Source organism: Felis catus, chromosome C2, assembly GCF_018350175.1.
Source record: "Felis catus isolate Fca126 chromosome C2, F.catus_Fca126_mat1.0, whole genome shotgun sequence".
Taxonomy (NCBI): Eukaryota; Metazoa; Chordata; class Mammalia; order Carnivora; family Felidae; genus Felis; species Felis catus.
In genome coordinates this window covers 13,033,105-13,051,055 of record NC_058376.1, presented here as the reverse complement: position 1 = coordinate 13,051,055, position 17,951 = coordinate 13,033,105, and the positions used below count along the sequence as shown (strand labels likewise).

Here is a 17,951-nt window from a genome sequence, read left to right as displayed (position 1 = left end):
TCAACCCACCTGGCCAGAACTCCCATGGGAAGCAACGAGTATCTCCATCCCAAACCTTGGGGGCATTCTATTCTTATTCCCATCCTGGTTAACAGGTGTCTTCTCAGTCACCCCATGCTGAGAACAGTCTCTTTCTACTACTGAATTTTGCAGGCATCTCTGCCTCAGTCACAAACCATGTCAAGCCATCCTTCTTTCTGTTCATCTTTTTTGTAGAAATACCTCCCTTTTCTGTATTACCACCTTCTTTTGTCAAGCACACACCCCAGGCTCATACCTATGCAAATGAGATCCTCCTTCTAAGAGTCAATTCCTCAACCATCAGAATTCATCATTTCCTCGTGCTAGCATTTGCATATCATACCAGCTTGCTCAATAAGTTCCAGTATACAGACACAGTAAAAAGAACCCAGGAAATTCACTATTTATCACAGAACCACATGGAGAGGCCTTGATGTAAATGCAAGAAAGCAGGAGGCTCCTGATTTGTACAGAAAGAAATGACTCGAGAATTAAAAAAGACAGTTCTGCAGCTTTTGTAAGACAAATCCATGAAACGCAAGAGAGAAAATTAGATTTCCTATTCTGTTTTTTCAATAGCGATCCGATTAATACTTGAGCTAAATGCCATCTACAATAGTATCATGTTTCTTGAAATCTCAGATTAAATGCTGGAGAAGTGCAGGAAAAAACAGAATAATTTGAATCAATTGGTAAAGAGCTCCATATGAATTAGTGACAGAATTACAGAATATAGTGGCAGAAAAACAATTATATTACTTCCAAAAAGTTACATGAATTTTTTAAAAAGATGGTAACCAAATAGATGTCTTATGGGTCAACTGTAATGAGTAGACAATTTTCCTATGCCATTTGGCATTATTTAAATACAAATTGGTGTTACTCAAGTGCTTTAATAATGTAGAAAATCATTTCCATTCTTATTAGGTTAAATATTTTCCTCCCAAGGCATCTAGTATTGTTTGGTAAACTTTGCAAATAGTGATTCTTGTCTCTCATGAAGATAAAGTTTGAGGGAGGAGAAAAGATGGGGGGGGGGAGGCCAAATTAATAAAGAATTGCTTGATTTGAGTGTGTTGGCATATTATAGCTCAACACAGTCAAGAGATGGCTTGCTTTCCACAGATAAAAGTAGATGCACACACTGGGGGAAAAATGATCCAAAAGGCACTATGAACTCTTCACTTCATCTCTTTATTTATTCTTCCATAAACTCATTCATTCGGCAAACATTTCTTTAAGACCCATGTCGTGCCAGGCCCCCTGTTTAGTTTTGGAAATGCCGACATGTGTAAAACACTGTGTCCTCAGGAAGTCCACTGGGGGTTCCAAAGGACTACAATTTGGGATAGATGGCCTCCTGGTGTGTTCTCACAGAGCCCAGGATAGGAGACACTCACCCTCTTCCTGAGCTTAGAGCTAGATATTTTCTAGCCTTCTTTTAAGGTCATATGTAGCCACATGACTCAGTTTTCGCAATGGAATATAGACAGGTGTCATGCTGGCTCCAGCTGGGTCTAGGCTTTAAGAGATGAGCATACTCTCCTGCACTCTTTCTTCTCCTTGAAACTGAGACACAGTGGTCCCGCTTTGGCCACAAATGAGGGCAATGTCCTTGGGTCTAGGGGATGACGGAACAATGACTAGACAACCTGGAAGAAATTGAGTCCCTGCCCACCAGCCTGGCACCCCTGAAGGAACAGATGGAACAGAAGTGCCCACACACTTGGCACACTCACTTTGGTTCTGTTACTTGGGGTGGGGGGGAACAACTATAGTTTGAAAGCCACTTTCTGATGGAGTCTGTTTATTTTTATTATGAAAATTTTCAAACATATAGCAAAGCGAGAGGAGTGACACAGTGGACACCCATCTGCTCACAACCTGGATTCCACCACTAACATTTTACTATACATTTCTTCATTATTACACGTCTATCCATATTTCCACCCATCTATTCATCCATCAGTCCTTTTTATTTTTTGGACATAATTCACAGTATATTGCAGATTTCTAAGTATTTCACCATGCATATTATTAACTAGGCTTCAATAATTGTTTTCCCTCTCTCTCTCTTTTTATTTTAAAGAGGAGGGAGAGAGAGCGTGAGCAGGGGAGAAGGGCAGAGGGAGAGAGAGAGAGAGAGACAGAGAGAGACAGAGAAGCCCAAGCAGGCTTCACATTCAGTACAGAGCCCAACGCAGGGCTCCATCCCACGACCTTGGGATCATGACCCGAGCCGAAATCAAGAGTCAGATGCTCAACCAACTGAGCCACCCAGGCGCCCCCGTAATTGTTTTTTCTCTTGATTAAAACTTGATATACAACAAAATGCACAAACTGTAATTGTATAATTATAATTGTTGAGCTTTGACACACGTTACACCCACATTCCAAAACCCCTATCAAGTAAAGTTCATTTCATTTCTTTAGATGTTCTTTTAGAGTATTTCTATTACAGCAATGTAGCTTTACCCTAACTCACACAGAGTAATAATTTTAATAATAGCTCCATGAGCTGAACATCTTTTATGTGTCAGGATTATATATGCATATCTTACTTAATTTTTATAATAACGTTATGATGTAGGTATGATTAGCTCTGTCCTGCAGATAGGAAAACGAGGCATAAGAAATTGTTCAGGCTCACCCAGCTGGTAAGTGGCAAAGGTGGGCTCTTGAAACCAGGTGTGTCTGATTCCAAGGTCTGCTAACTTCTCACTATTCCCAGTGTGACTGACCTTGCCCAGGGACTCAAAGAAGCTTCGCTTTACGGAGGAAGGACATGGGAGCCACATCTTGAGCCTCAGTCCTTGAAGACAGAGCTGAATCCACTCGCTAGATGGACAAAGCAGGGATGAGCCTCTCGGGCAGGCGAAGCATCCCACAAAGGCAATGAAGTGTGAGGTTGTAACATTTTGAGAATGGCTAATGACTTCATCTGCCCACAGCTTATGGCAACGAGGTAGGGGCAGCGGAAGATGAGAGTTAGAAGTTGACCAGGATTCTAGTGCTTTGCTAAGCAGATTGGACTTGGTTCTGTAGGCAGTGGGGGAGCCATCAAAGGGGTTTAAGCAGGGAACTGACATAATTAGATTTGTATTTTACAATGCAATTTTAGAATACTGTAGGTGATACAGAAAATTATATGGGAAAGATACATGAGCTAAAGAGACCAATTATGACACGGGTGAAATAGTCCAGAGGCTTAAGGACCCAAACTAGGGCAGTTACTATGAAGACGGAGAGGACAGCTGGGGAGACAGATCAGAGAGTCCTGATCAGGTTATTCCTGGGCAGACTTCCATCTATTCTATATGTGCTCTGGCTAAGAAAATCTTTATTTATTTTGTGGTAAGGACCCCACATGATCCTTTACTCCCTTCCATAGTCTGTGGCTTATCTTCTAATTCTTTTGTTACTGTCTTTTGCAGAACAGAAGTTTTCATCTTTACGAAGTGAGTTTCTCAACTCTTTCTTTGGCATCATATCTAAAACGGCATTACTATACCCAAGGTCATGTAGATTTTCATCTGTTCGCTTTTAATGTTTTAGCTTTGCGTATTACATTTATGTCCAGGATCCACTTTCAGTCAATTTTTGTCACCGTCTGATTTTTCAACTCTTGTTTCCTCTTCTTGCCATCCCTATAAGAGAGGGCAAGGAGACTCAGCCGCACAGGCGAATCCCAGCCCTACTGCTAACAAGATGGCACCCTTGGACAAGGCAAATGATATTCACGGCCATTGAAGGGTTCGGGGCTTAAAAAGTGCAACTTATTTGGTCTGGAATTGGGTTTAGAGGGGATTCCCTGCTTCTAAACTGTAGAATGAGGCTTAGCTGCAACATCAGTTGTGTTTATTATACATGTCGAGAAACCGTTCTCTCCATGGAGCCTCCTTAGCCAACTTGCTCCCACCCGGTGAGGACTGTGTTGCAAACCGATGGACCGTCCCTTCCAATCCTGCAGCCCTGTCCAACCAGGGAGACTTTGTTGATGCACAGGCTGTAAGAAAAGAAATGGAAAATGAAATCTGTGTTTCTGGATGGATGAATACCTTTTCCTTCTGGGAAGTGTTTGGTCTGTGTTTCCTTTTCAGCAGGAATCGTCTTGTCGAGTAAGAGTTCTTCCTCTCTTTATCTTTCCTCCAAACCTCAGACCAGTGGTTTTCACTTCACAGTGGGCAAGCATCACTAGAAGAGCTTTGCAAAAACATCAGGTTCCTGTACCCTATTGTCCAAGGAATCAGAATCAGTTGACCTGTGGTGGAGCCCAAGAAATGGTATTTTGAGAAAAGCCCTCCTAAGTCAGTTTTTATGGAGAATGCTCTGGATAGAATGCATGGACCCTAAACTTGGCTAATATTTTCTGTAGAATTAACAACATTTAGTAGCACAAACATTTCTTTTTTCTTTTAAGTTTATTTATTTTGAGAGAGAGAGCACACAAGTGGGATAGGGGCGGAGATGGGGGAGAGAGAGAGCATCCCAAGCAGGCTCTCTACTGTCAGCAGAGAGCCCAACATAGGACTTGAACTCAAAACTGTGAGATCATGACCTGAGTTGAAATGAAGAGTCAGACTCTTAACCGACTGAGCCACCCAGGCGCCCCCTAGCATAAACATTTCTGATGGAGAAGGAATGTCAGTGTCTTGTTTTGCCCTGGCATGTGGAAAGCCCGGAGTCCGGGGTTCACTCCAATTCGGCCATACTTGGTCCTCCCAACTTCACTTGTTCTGAGAGCAGGGACTGAAGGGTTTTCGTTTCAACGCATTTTAGAAGCAAAGTCTGTTAAACGTCAAAGACGTTGAAACATCCTGAAGTCAGAGTTTCCACTCTGATGAAATTCCAAGAATTTTCAACCCATGATCATTTTCCCGACCACAGGTTGAAAAGAAGTACAATTTTCGTGGTTGATTTGTGAAAAACAGACTACCTGCCCCCTCTCCCTCCCTTCCTTGCAAACCTATCTTTCTTTTTAGATACGTCATTTGGCTCTTGGCAGGAGAGGAAAATCTTTCCCGGCCTGGAATAAAAGCACTCCATCTCTTGCAAGAAGCAAGTAGACTTTTCTGAAAAGAGCCCTCCCTGTTCCCCTGGAAATGCTCTAGAAAGAGGAGCTGTTTGTTTCCCCCCCTGGGGACTTTGATGTGTTCTGATTTTAATGAATGACCAAGGATTTTCTAGATCTAGCTACAAAAGCACTTGTAGGGGAAGGGAGTTTTTATAAGAGGGGATGTGGTAGAAATGGAGGGGGACAGGACGAGGCAAATTTAAGGCATTCTGAAAACATGGCCACTACCAAACTACAAAGGGCACCCGTTTTGGAATCCAGAGGCCACCAAGAGCAAGGATCATAGTCTGCTGACGGCTCCAGAGTCATGAGCTGTGAATGCCCCATCACCTGCCAGTGTCCTCGCTCTGGGCCCTCACCTCTTCTGCCACACCCGAAGAGTAGGCTCTTCACCAAGGACCCTCTCCATGATCACTCAACCCCCATGACCTGCCTACCTTTGGCTAGGATTAGCCAGCTGCACTGTGGGTCACCTTCTTGGAGGGCCCCTAGCCCCCATCCCAGAATCTTGTGTCTCAGTTTCCTGGAGCTGCTGTGACCAAGTACAATAAACCAGGTGGCTTAGAGCAACAGAAACCTACTGTCTCACAGTGCTGGAGGCCAGAAGTCCGAAGTTGTCGGCAGGGGCCACGCTCCCTCTGAAACCTGTAGGGGAAGGATCTTGCCTCCCCTCTTCCGGCTTTTGGTGGCTCCAGACATTGCTTGGCTTGTGGTCACATCATTCCAATCTGTCTCCTTCTTTGCATGACTGTCTTCCTTTGTCTCTGTGCCCGTTTTGAAAGAACACCAATCTTGGTATTTGCAACAATGTGGATGGATCTGGAGGGCGTGATGCTAAGCGAAATAAGTCAGTCCGAGAAGCACAAATCCCAGAGATCCCATTCACATGTGGAATTTAAGAAACACAAATAAAGAAGACAGAGACAAACAGACAAAAAAACCAGACTCTTAACTGTAGAGAACAAGCTGGTGGTGGCCAGAGGGGAGGTGGGTGGGGGGATGGATGAAATAGGTAAAGGGGATTAAGAGCACACTTCTCCCGATGAGCACTAAGTAAGGTATAGAAGCGTGGAATCATTATACACTGAAAACTAATGTAACACTGTATGTTGATTATGCTTCAATAATAATAAGAAGAAGAACAGCAGTCATGTCGGAGTTGAGTGGACTCTACTGTATGACCTCATCTTAACTAATTACATCTGCAGTGACCTTATTTCCAGATAAGGGCACAGGCTGAGGACCTCAGGGTTAGGACTGCAACGTATCTTTTTTTTTTTTTCCCCTGGTGGTGGTGGCAGTGAGGGTCAGTGTTATAATTTAACCTGTAACAACTGGGATTAGAGGGATTTTGAATTGGAAATGCCAGAGCCCCTAAACTGAATTAATAGGATTCCCTCTCCTCTCCCTCCCCTTCCTCCCCTTCCTCCCCTTCTTTCCTTCCTTCCTTCCCTCCCTCCTTCCTTCTTTCCTTCTTTCTCTACCTCTCTTCCTTCCTTCCTTCCATCCTTCCTCCTTTCTTGTTTTTCCTCCCCTCTCACACCTTCTCTTGCTTCTTTCCCTCTCTCTCTCGTCCCCTCGTTTCTTCCCTCCATTACCTCTGTCCCTGCCCCTTCCCTCATCCATCTGTCCATCCGTCCGTCTCCTTAGGAGGCCCAGTGAGATGCACAGATGAGGAGCGTCAGGCTACCCAGAATGGCATCAGCCGGACGCAGCTCGCAGACAGCTCGCAGGCCCTAGGGAAGGGGGAGGAGGCCAGTCTCAATCTGAACGTCCTTTTGCTCTGCAAACCTTGTCTCCTCTGCCAGTTTTAGCAGCAGCTTAACTTGCAGAGACACTGCCCTGGCCCTCGTGCTGTCATCCCAACCCTGCGGGCGGTGCTTGGCTCTCCCACCCCACTGTCACAGGACACCCGCTGTCCCGCTGACAGCCAGCCTGCTTTTCTGACATTGTGAGGGATCTGCCTGGACAGCCAAGGCCGGCGCTGCAGTTGCCGTGGCAACCCAAGTGCCTGTGGGGACGCTAGTGGGACTCTGATCGACCGCTGGAAAGGCCCTGGACGAGATGTCAAGAGTTTAGGGACAGTGATCAACCCTCTGTGTTAGGTGTCGTCTGTGGCTCATGGGACGTCCTCACTCACCTTCACGGGGCCCCAGCTTGCTTCTCTGGTGAAGAATTACAAAACCTGGCTACCTGCTTGAGATGGGGATGACGAGTAATAACACAAAACACGAACACAGACTCTTAAATATGGAGAGCGAACAGGTGGTTGCCAGAGGAAGGGGGGGGGTGGGTGAAATCGATAAAGGGGATTAAGAGGCACACACTTCCAGTTACAAAATAAATACGTCACAGAGATGGAAAATATAGCATGGGGAATACAGTCAGCGAGACTGTGAAAACGTTTGGGGACTGACGGGGACCGCTCTAGTGGTGAGCACTGAGTAAGGGATGGAATTTTTTTTTTTTAATTTTTTTTTCCAACGTTTTTATTTATTTTTGGGGCAGAGAGAGACAGAGCATGAATGGGGCAGGGGCAGAGAGAGAGGGAGACACAGAATCGGAAACAGGCTCCAGGCTCCGAGCCATCAGCCCAGAGCCTGACACGGGGCTCGAACTCACGGACCGCGAGATCGTGACCTGGCTGAAGTCGGACGCTTAACCGACTGCGCCACCCAGGCGCCCAGGAATGGAATTGTTGAATCACTGTGTTGTGTACTTGAAACCAATGTAACGGTGTGTTAATTATACCTCCGTAAAAATAAAAATAAAAAAAGAAGCACAAACACAAACTAACACTTAAATGGACCACCTTGCCAATTGCCTGGGGGCTTTGGGTTTGCCGTCCACGGGTGTTTGGGGTTATACTTGTAGGAGGGAGTGATGGAGAGACAGAGAGACGGAGGAGAGGCAGGTGCCGAGTTCCTCCAGAGAGAGAGGCACAGGATGGGCAGAAGGCTTGGTTTTGAACAGAGGCACGTTGGGTCTTGCAGCCCCCATGGCTCCAGCTGGGGCCTTGGAGATTCAGTGTGGGGCGGGGGCCCCTCGACTCCCTCTTTTCCTCAGTTTTGTCCCCGGTCATGGTGTAGCTCAGGACCTCTGAAGGCTTTGCTGCCTTGACTGGAGAACATCAGGACCAGGTAGCAAGTGCTGACGGGCCGGTGCCCAAAGGGCATGTCCCTTCTGAATCTGCCATGCTGGTGAGCGGCCATGAAGGCCTTGCAGGGACCACAGACAGGCCCCGGGGCTGGAGACTATGAATGAACGCTTTTAACTTTGGGAAATATTCACGATCGCCATGATTAGCTAGAGCTTCCTACTTAGGGATTTTTGACAACCTGCAATGTTCGTTTATTGATTCACTGGGATGCATGTCGTTTACTGATTACCGAACACGGTCTAGGACCTACTCGCCTTTCCTCCTGGTAGGAACAGAACTGCCCAGCTGGATGACATTTCCCAGCTTCCCCTGCAGTGGCCATGGCCACGTGACTAAGCGCCAGCAACGGGGGTGATGTTGCGGAAGTGACGTGTGCCGTTTCCAGGGTCCTGCCTTTCAGGGAGGCTGCTTGCCCTCCACGCATCTTATCTGGGCTGGAAAGTGGACTCGGGGACAGTGAAGCGGTTCCAATGAGGATGGCGTCACAGGGAGCAGTGGAGCAGGTGCAGGAAGGAGTCTGGATCCCTCCACGCCCTGGTGGATCACAGCTCCTGCCCTCCCCCTCAGACTGCCCCGCACAGCTCAGACTTTACACGAGAGAATACTAAACCTTCTGTCTTGTTTAAGTCACTCCTATTATCATCCTGTTAAAGCATCTGACTCAATAGATTCTAAGGGGATCAATAAGTAATCTGCTTTTTATCACTCACGCTCATTGGGCGCCAAAACCCACGAGCGTTAAACTTGAACCTACCTGTTCCTGTCGAAAGTTCTGCTCTCGTGTTGCCTGTTTTTTTCCTGCTAACCAATGCAATCCACCACTTCCCTCCAGAGGGGTTCTTACGTCCAGGAAGCTGGCCCAGAAGTCTTTTAAAAATATTCAGATTCTCAGATAGCCCAGGGAGAGGTCAGATCAGATGGCTCCATCCCAGAGAGGAAACTTCAGGAGTTGTAGGAAGCCCTCGGGGCGCCATGACCGTATATCCCAGATTTTTATGACCATTTGAATTTAAAATATTCTGGCCCAGTTTACAGAAATGTCTTTGTGATTGCGTGTGCCACGCTTTGGGTTGAGAATTGTGGTCACGGTCCCCCACGGCCCCTCAGCTGGACAACACTGCGTTTTGCATTTTGTCCTCCTGGTCCTGGGACAGTCAACCCCGGAAGGTATATCCTCAGCAGACTGGGGACCGCTCCCTCTGAGCCCCTCGCCCTGGCCTGCTCTCTGACTTACTTTTTTCTGTTCTAAGCCTTGAACTGAACGGCACTTATCTGTAGAGAAGTGCTTTTGCCTATTTTTTTTTTCTTGAGAAATTAAGCTCCTTTAAAGATTAAAGTTTGTCTCCCCCAGCCTCTTTACAAACTCCCAGGATGAAAACTGGGTCACAGAAAGTAGTTGCTCTGTTTTCTAATCAGACAATAGCTTCAGGCCGTGCCAGGTTCCCCTCCCCTGGGCCCACCTTCTGGACAGGTCTCTGCAACCTTGCCTCCTCTCTGGGCCAAGGGCACTCATCCTTGTCACTTACCAGCAAGAGCTGTGATGTCCCCTTTTTTTTGTCATCACTAATTTATGCTCTTGGCCTCCAGGGGTCCCCTCTCTGCCCCTCATCCCTTCTGTTCCTCCCTCTTCCCCACGGGATGCATCATGATAAAGGGCGAGGACATTTTATTTGGGTCATGGTGCTAGGGGTGGAAATTTTTGCCTGTCCTTGAGGGTTTCGTGCTTTGAGACTGTCTTAGATGGTGTCATTAAAAAATAGATGCTGGTCCTTCCAGAGGGAGATGATGCTCCGTCGTCACCCTCCCCACCCCCAGCATTGGGTTGGGCACTGCCACTTGCTCTCACCAACAAATGCAAGCAAAAGTCATGTGACATGTGTGATGTCCAGGCAAAAGCTTTAGGAACCAGTGCCTGGGGTGCTAGGGGGTCTCTTCCCTCTTCTACAAAGTGGACATGATGCAGCAGGAGGCACTTGATCAGCCTAGATTCCAAAACACAAGACAAGATCAGGGACGTCAACCCAAGATGGACACACAGCTTGAGGAAGAATAAGCTTTCGTGGCTGTAAGTCACTCTAGGTTGGGATCATTGTTACCAAGCGTAACTCGGCCTTTTCTGAGCGTTCCAGAGCATATGTGGACACGGGCTCAGGCTGTTCTTCCTACGAAGCTACATTAGCTGGTCTTGGATTGGACAGGCGAGGAGACTGTAGTGTCATGAGAATTACGTTGTGGACAGATTAGTTTACCTCTGCTCTGTGCCTTGGAAAGAATCTCCCCCCCCCCCCCCGCCTCCCCCACCTCCCCCTGCCTCCCCCGCCTTATTATGGCCTTGGCGTATCCTTGTCAGCTGTTTCCACTTGCGCCTTCCGTTTTCATCACTGGTCTGCCTTAAGGCAGGATGTAGCCTCTCTTCCCAGGCCCCAGAAAGAAGGCGGTACCCTGAACCGGTAAGCAAGAGTGACCGTGCTGAATCCTTCACAGGGAAGACAGAGAGGTTGACATCCACATCCCAGTGCCAACCACTCATTCACGTCTTCGGCAGTTCTGCATGGTATGGCGCACTGGAGCCAAAACACTCGGGTTCAAATGCCAGCTCTGTCGCGGGCAAGATACTTAGATTATATGTCTGAGTTTTCTCTTCGGTAAATTGGGGACAGTAACATTTCCTGTCTACTAGGGTCGTTATTATTGGTCTCGGAAAAGCATGAAAGCTAGGCTTGAGCCAACCCCTTTCTGTTGAAAGCTTGTTTCATCCTTTACTTGCTTTGTCTTGGTAAGCTGAGATAGACACATAAAACAAGGCTGAGTGGGACTACAATGGCTGACACGCAATTGCACACTAGCGTCAGTTATCACTGCCATTCCCCTGTTGCTGAAAAGTCTTCATCAGAAATTCTTGCCTTCCTCCCACCATGTTGTTTGTGGAAGCACCCTTCCTTGGACCTTCTCCGCACAGCATCCAGCCTCATGGGCTACAGTCTCCTTCCTTTTGGATTGTGGCTCTCCCACCCCAACTCCCTTGTGGATTGGGAATATGAGCTTCTCTCTCTCTCTCTCTCTCTCTCTCTCTCTCTCTCTCTGTCAGCTGTTCTACCTTGGAGAAGTTACTTTCAGAGAATAGCCTGGAACCAGCACTGAAGCTCCAGCGGGAAGAGACAGTCTTGAGGGATTACATCCCATAGCCCCAGGCAAAGATGCAAGCTGGATACCCTCAGAGCCCACAGCCCCCCAAGCTGGGTCTTCTCATCTCCTCTGCCACTGTAGGCAGTTCAACATGGGTCAGGAGTTGTTCAAAAGAAAAGATGTCGGCAATTTGTTCCTCGGTATCTGTGAGTTTCAGTGAAGTTACAATCCAGATCTGGAGTATTTGCCTTTCAAGAATTATCTCAAAAACCCTGGTTAAAGGCGTTCCAGGACGATGGAAAATTCTAGTTAACTTAGTCCAACCAAATGTGACTGTGTTCAAATATCCAGAGCCAGTCCGGGGTGGGGCAGATGACAATGAGATGACAATGAGAACATACCCAGAACTGTCTGAGATGATCACATTTACTTTTTTGATATCTATGTCATAGTTTCAGCTCATTTAGTCTTGTGTTGCACTAAGACCCTTGGATCTTCCTCATGGGATGCTTAGATTCTGATAAATTCAGTCTTCAGGGGCTGAGAGGTTGTGTGCCCTGTGTTTTAGAGTGTGGGGGTAGAGGCAGCAGACTTCCATTCCAATCCGGGTTTGCCCCTGAAAAGCACCATGAGGCTGAACAAGTTATTCCTGGGCTCACATTCTTCATCTGTAAGATGATAATGGCTCTGAGCCTGTTTTTATTGGAAACTTGGGGGAAAACAGTATCGCGAAGTCAAGTACAGTTGACCCTTGAAATACGAGGCCATGAGGGGTGCTGACCTCCACACCCTGCACAGTTGAAAATCTGTGTGTAACTTTTGACTACCCCAAAACTTAACTCCTAATAGCCTACTATTGATCAGAAGCCTTACTTACTGATGGCATAATCAATTGATTACCACACATTTTGTATGTTACATGTATTACAAATAAATACACAATAAGGTACGCTGGAGAAAAAATGTTCTTGAGAAAAATCGCAAAGAAGAGAAAATACATTTATAGTACTGGACCGTAGTTATCGGAAAACACCCATGTATGCTTGGGCCTGTGTAGTTCAAACCCATGTAGTTCAAACCCGTGTTTTTCAAGGGTCAAGGGCAGTCACTCTTGCTTATCCTCAACGTCTCTGCTTACTAACCAGGGTTGTGGACAGAGGGCCAGCTTGCCCTGCTTAGTTCACACGCTGCCTCGTACTATCCACACCCGTGGGTCGTCCTTCCCGTCTCATTTCATGGATGAAGAAGTGGCCCAGGGTGGTTGAGACACTTCTCAAGGTCACACAGCCAGAAAGTGGCAGAACTGGGGTATGAACCAGAGTCTATCTAACCTCAATTTTTTTTTTTTAACACTTTTCTAGCATGTTCTACGCTCTGGGCACTGTTTTAATGACTTCGCAAGTATTATCTCACTGCATCCTAACAGCTCTGCGAGGTAGGTACTGTTACTGCTTTCATTGTGTGGATGAGGAAACTGAGGTACGAAGGGACCAAGTCACTTGCCTGAGTTCACACAGGTTCGGGTAGCAGAGATGGAATTCAAACTCAGGCGGCCTGGTCCTGGCTGCCTCACGAAGCTGTTCCTCACTGCCTCTCGAAGTTCTAGTTTTCTCAGTGGATGGTTGCCTTCCTGGTATAGACATGCCCCCTTCCCGTCTCCCCTCAAGCCACTTAGTGGGGGAGCCAACGCTCCGGTGTTGGTCCCACGAGACCGAAAAGGCGAACCAGTCCCCTCCCCCCCCCCCCCCCCCCCCCCCCCCGCCTCCTCCTCAGAAGCCAGTGGCCTCTGGCAGCAAACTCAGGTAGAGCCTGAGGGGGTTAACCACGAGGTTAGCTGCCAGTGTAGACAGCTCAGCTGTGAGTTCCCCAAGAGAACCATCTTGTCAGTGCTGTCCCTGTTACCGGACCAGAGCCAGCACCCAGTGTACCTGTCCCCTGCAGGGACCCCATCCCCTAGCAGGACTCCTCCTAGGACATCATTTCACAGCACGCAAACAAACAAATTCTTAGAAAGATAACCTGCCACGCCCAACACCGTGAGATTCAACTCCTATTGGCCTGGGCTTCCGTAGATGCACCCAGCGCGCCCTTTGGCGAAATAGCCTAGAGACTGTTGTCAGAGGAGACCCACTTTTTTCCAACCTGGATTTTCTCTCCTTCGCGGGTCCTCCCCGGGCATCTGTGTTCAACGTGCTCTCTGATCAACGACATTATCTTCGTCTTTCTGTTTTCTATCGTCTTCAAATCTGAAAAAAAAAAAAAAAATCCCCTTGGAGATTTGTCCAAGAGAAATGCTGAAAAGAGATTCGGCCAGAAGCAGGAGAAGAAGCTGTGGGTTACCCTTTAAAGAGAATTCTCCTGAGAACGTCAACTGAAGAGGCATCCCGCCACACTGCTCATCAACACAGTTGGAAGCAGATGGCTTGGCAGTTAGGAAAAGGGTGAAGTGATCAGCAGCAGCCAACGAGCCGGCTTGGCTCAACTCAGCTGTAAGTGCACGACGATTCCATCTCCTCCACCGCAAAGATATCACGGCAGCCTTCATCACCTGCTTCGTGGGAATCAGATCACGTGTCGGATCATTCTCTTGAACTCGAAAACGAATACCTCCGAAACCACGAACACAAAAACAAATGAGGTTGGTTTGTTTTTGAAGAGTGCATGCTGATTCCTGGTGACGGCTGGGTTTTAAAACGTCCAAATCATCAGGTTCACGTTGAAATCAAATGGGACTATCTTAACCCCCAGTCATATTGACTGCTTCAGAGGAGGGCTCGTGACCCCAGCGCCACAAATCAGAGTCAACCCAGAAGCCTTTTCTGGGGCTATTTAGGACTGTTTATCTCCCCCCCCTTTCATGAAATGGCCAAGCTTGGGGGACACAAAGCTGAGGTGTCTTCATCATCCCACGAATAGAACCTACCCGAGAACGAAGTCAACATGGAAGCAAGTGGGGAAAACAGGGTGAGCGGACTCCTCGTGACATGTTCTGATACCCCGATCCAGATGTGCCCAAAAACAGAACCTCGCTTGGACTTTTCAGGAGGCAACAATTCCCCCAGCGTGGCCAAGCCCCTAGCTTTTTGAAATTTACATCTATCTCATTTTTTTAGCCCCCCATGCCAACCAATATATGCATTTAAGGATATACATTTGCTTCTCAGCGTGGCTTTTGTTGCATTCCCACAAGCTGTCACATGTCACAATTTACTTAGCACTCTAAGTAAATTACCTAATTTACTCAGCACTTAGAAAATATTAGGCATTTTCTAATACCCATTGTGATTTCTTACTGGCCCCGTGGGTTACTTAGAAGCGTGTTGCTTAATTTTCAGACATTCAGGACTTTTCTGGATTCCTTTTAGTTATTATATCCAGGTGCCACCTGTCTGGAAATTTTATGCACAGGTTCTCATTTTCCTTAAGGTTTTCCACATCGAGTGTTTTGGAGACTCCACATAGGCGTCTTTCTTAGACGTGGCCATGAGTAAGTTCTATTTCTTCAGGGGCCACGCCAGTCCCACTGTTCCCTGATGCAAATTTGCAATGTGGGGTGTTATCGGCTGGTTACTTCGCATGGGAGCAGGGGCCTGGAGTCTTCCAGATGTAAAGCTGTGCCTCATTCAATGGTGGAGGGGAGAAGAAGGTTTAGTTGGCCTACCCAGCATCCCTTCCTTGGAGGAACGATGCTTCCACTCTTCCACGTAGTTCGAGGGGGGTTGTCAGTCCTTGTAAAGTCCCTCTCTACACGTTTTTTTTTTCGGCAGAAAGAGGCATGTGTCTCAGGCTGGCCAATCGGAGTCTTTCCTGGGAATGTTTTATAGAGCTGTCCAGGAAGACTGTCTTCTTCAACTGCAAGGTCATGAGTGTGAGTCTCTGGGGACCTCATACACAGCCCATGGGAAAGGTTTACAGAAAGAACAAAGTCTGGCTGAGATAAGTAGAGCTGAGAAATGGAACAAAAGCTAGAAAAGAGCCCTGGTAGCATCACTGGAGCCCTTAGGTCCACTTGAAGCTCGAGTCTCCCCTATACTTGCCGTGTCCATGAACACACAAATTTCCCTTTCGCTTATTTGTCACATAAAACCAAAAGAGCCCTGTATGCTTATGGTGGGTTGAAGGGTGAACCCCTCCCCTCAACTCCAGACCAAAAAATAGTTGTGTCTATGTCCTAATCCCCAGAACCTGTGACTCTTACCTTATTTGGAGAAAGCGTCTTTGCAGATGTAATTAAGTTAAGGGTCTTGAGAGGAGATCATCCTGAATTACCTGCATTGGCCTTAAATCCCATGACAAGTAGCCTTCTAAGAGACACACCAGAGAGAGGAGAAGATGACATGTGACAACGATGACGGAGACTGGAGTGACACAGCCACAAGCCCAGGGATGCTGGCATCTGTCAGAACCTGGAACAGGCAACGGACAGGATCTCCCCAGAAACTTCTGGAGGGAATGCAACTCTGGTGATAGATAACTTGATTTTGGACCTCTGGCCTCCAGAACCGTGAGAATAAATTTCTCTTGTTTGAAGTCACCTGTGTCATAGCACCTTGGTCCTCACCCAGACCCACATCTGCCGTAGAGCGTCAGGCAACTGGCAGAGAAGACTTCCGCCCGCAGAGCGAGGGAGCTGGGAGACAAAAGAGGGAAGGCTTGCAAATCCCCAGGCAGAGACACTCGGTAGGAGCGATTGGGTTTCTCTGGGAGAAGCTGAAGTAGAGGAAGGTGGGGAACTAGGAAATCCGAGCCAAGCACTGGGTCATCATTATCCTCCAGGTGCCCACAGAAGTGAAAGGCTAAAGAGAGAAGACCTGGAACAGGGCCAAGACGAGAACACCCTTCCCCCTTGCGGTCCCTAATGGTATGATTGAAGGAGGAGGAGTGTTGTGCAGGGAGAAGGCATGAGACAGGAAATCCACAAACTCCCGCGCAGGACTTGGTGAAATATACGTGGCTGTGTGATGCTGTTGCTGGCGGAAACCCAGAGCCCAAGCCCGGCTCCCCTGCCGCCATGCTGTGCTGTCCCCAGCTGTCCCGGGGCACCCTGTCCTGGCCCTTTTCCTCACCGGATGCTCCTCACGATTCCTGGCATCGACCTCTGTGCCAGAGCACACACTTATTCGCCATTACTCCAAACAGCACAAGCAAAGGCCCACTATGGAGCAGTCAGGCGGTCACTCCACTTTTAGGTGAAAGAGAAACGCCAGAACGCCTTCTTTGAATAAATCTGGTTATAATGTAATTACTATTTCTCACGAGCAGAAGTACAACTAAAAGTCAACATCATGCCAAGCCTCTTTAATTTCAGAAGGTGTTTATTTTCCCTCCAAAGCCAAGTAATATCTTTTTATTTTGTTTAATTGCATCCACATGGGGAAAAAATCAGAAACTAGAGGTATTTGAGGTTCCTGTAAAAAATAGTACTTTCTCCCACCTAATATGTGGGTTGCGTTCCTGGCTTGACACGTTATGTTTGTCTGAGCGAGAAACGAGCCCCTTGGGAGATTATTGTCCATTTGATGGAAAGCCAGCTAGGTCTGTTGGAACGGGCAGACGCGCTGTGCATTACTGGGAGCTGGGGGACAAGGCGGGGAGAAGGAGGGAGGGGAGGGGAGATTGGAGTAGCCCCGCCCCTTCGGGTAAGACCCGCCCTATGCAGTAGCTCGTCTCCCAACTTTGTCCAAATAGGACAGGTTTTGCCTTGTGTCACATATACCTTTCCTTCTTTAATAATTTCTGACTGTATACAGGAATGTTTGACTCTTAATGGAGGAGACTGTAAATAAGGGAATTGAGAAGAGTATTTTGGAGGGTCATATGCAATTGGGTAATTTTTCCCCAGATGTTTTCACGTTATATTACATTCATCACATCTAAGCCTATCACCTTAAATAATTTCCTGTTATCCTCAGCGCTGATTTTCAGATTATGTATATATGCTGTGGAACTTGTTTTTCTCAAATGAAATCTTACACAGATCCTCAACATATAACAGATAAAAGTACAGCTTAAGCTAAGTTCTTTACAAACCACAGACGAGAGACTGGGGCCTTGACCAATGTGAACCTTACCAAAACGATGCTAGAGTAAGAACTGAGCACGCGTAAAGATGGGGACCTGGTCGCTTCCATGTTTAAACGATTAGAAGGCCAGAGAGCACAGAGGAAGGAACGGGGAGAGAGGCCAGTGCACTCCCAGCCACAGGGCCCCCTCCTCCAGCCTCCACCAGGGGATCACAGGCATCCAACTCGAAGAAAAGCCTTCTTGAGGCCATATCCCCCCTTCCGGGCTTGGTCACCCTGTGGCGAGGTGGAGGGGCCCAGACACATTTGCACATCTGGTTCTGATGAGGGAAAAACCCACCCAAGGCAGAGTGGCTTCAGTTTCCCAGAACAGCTGCTGCCCTCTCCTTCTTCTGGAAAAGTCCTTCTCCTCCTCCCATAAGGAAGGATCCCAGGCCTGTTCTCTGTAGGAAATGTGCTCTCAATAATGTTCACCATCAAATGAAAACACAACTATCCCCTTGTTCAAGAGAATGAGAACCACTCACAGTAATGTCGAGATTCTGTT

The 17,951-nt window shown here is 47.4% G+C and overlaps 1 long non-coding RNA gene across 3 annotated transcripts in view; it reads left to right on the top strand.

Moving 5' to 3' along the window:
• The window catches only part of LOC109503345, a 78,471-nt gene that overhangs the window by 32,847 nt on the left and 27,673 nt on the right, over positions 1 to 17,951 (top strand). For 2 of the 3 annotated variants that reach the window (XR_006584843.1, XR_006584842.1), the window contains exon 2: positions 12,743 to 12,816. The exons of the other annotated variant lie outside the window; for it this stretch is intronic. This is a non-coding gene — a long non-coding RNA (uncharacterized LOC109503345). The remainder of the gene's footprint in view (positions 1 to 12,742; positions 12,817 to 17,951) is intronic. 3 annotated transcript variants of the gene reach the window in all.